Here is a 1,579-nt window from a genome sequence, read left to right on the forward strand (position 1 = left end):
TTTCTCTCACTGTTTCTGTCTTTCTGTGTGTATATCTCTCTCTCTCTTTGTTTCTGTCTTTCTGTGTCTCTCTCTCTCTCTTTTTTTCTGTGTGTGTCTCTCTCTCTCTCTGTTTCTGTCTTTCTGTGTGTGTGTCTCTCTGTCTGTCTGTTGCCGTCTTTCTGTGTGTGTCTCTCTCTTTCTCTCCGACTGTTTCTGTCTTTCTGTGTGTGTCTCTCTCTCTCTCTCTGTTTCTGTCTTTGTGTGTGTGTCTCTCTCTCTCTCTCTCTCTCTCTCTCTGTCCCTGTCCCTGCCTGCCTGTCACAAAGCCTGTCAGGGGCAATGCTGTCATCCCAAAAGTGCGAGAGGGACGAGGGTAGGGAGGGAAGGAGGGGACGAAATCAAAGTGAAGTTGGAGGGAGAAATAAAGCACTCCCGCTACACCCCGCAACCCCCCCCCGCGCCGCCCAAGCCTCCCTAAAGGCTTTGAGAGTGTTGGTGGACACTCAGGTACAAACGTATCCGCAGAAGAGGGGAAGGCAGTCGGGCAGAGATGATCCCCTCCCTGGCCCACTTCCTGGACCTGTTTATAGCCAGCCTGGCCAGGCCCAGGAGCAGCCCCATGAAGAGCTCCTCCGATCAGGCCACAACCCCTACGCACCAGGTGCCCAAAGATCAGGAGCGTAGGGGCTGAAGTGCAGCTCAGAATGCAACAGAAGGGTTTGTCAAACAGCTCAAAAAGGGGTTGCAAACGCCCACAGACAATATACACACTCAGTTCACGGACTCCGCAGCATCTCAGAATAAGCGGATGGACTGGGCGACCCGCAAACCACCGCATTTTCTGTGGCTGTAAGGGACTGCTGCAACACCAGGTCACCGAGGGGTCGTAGAGAGCCCTCCGCTGGGGATCCTCACTGTCCAGCAATAAGTAAGCATGCCGAGGGCGTGTCTGGGCGGTGGACAATGGTGTAGAGGTGGATGATGTGCAGCAGCAGTCCATACTGAGCCTACTACATTGCCCCCCCACCCCGAGAAACATACGACACACATTGCAGAGGCGGCCCAGGCTGTGGGGCACAGGGTCCTGAGGGAGTTACACGATCCTGGGGCCGATGTGAGATTGTACCCGAACAGGGCTACGCGCAGACGGGGTCCCACCGCACATCCGAGCATCCCCCGACTGGTGCGCGGCCTCGGGTCTTGAGCGTCGCTGGTTTTTTAGGCTCCAGAGGGCAGCTGCCTCGACCTGGACATCTGTTGCCACCCTGCACGCCAATTCCTGCAGCAACACGCGGCCCAGGCCCCCACCACCCTGCACGTCCCTGACTCTGGTGTCCCCAACCCCCTGCCCCGCGCACTCACGGCCCTCCCTTTCCCCAGCCACTCAGATCGTTTGGGGTGGACGTGCGACTTCCTGAGCATCCGTGCCGGTAGTGACCAGTCCTGACAGAGGGTAGACCTGGTGCCAGTTGACCGTGTCCCAGACGGTGATCAGGTTCCTGGTAAAAGACAGGCAGCATCCTGAGGGAGACCTGCAAACCCTCACGCTCGATAAACAGCGTTGTTGTTGGGGTCACACGACTGGCGGAAAAGTTAG

Source organism: Rhincodon typus, unplaced genomic scaffold (assembly GCF_021869965.1).
Source record: "Rhincodon typus isolate 14 unplaced genomic scaffold, sRhiTyp1.1 hic_rhity00007170, whole genome shotgun sequence".
NCBI classification, from domain to species: domain Eukaryota; kingdom Metazoa; phylum Chordata; class Chondrichthyes; order Orectolobiformes; family Rhincodontidae; genus Rhincodon; species Rhincodon typus.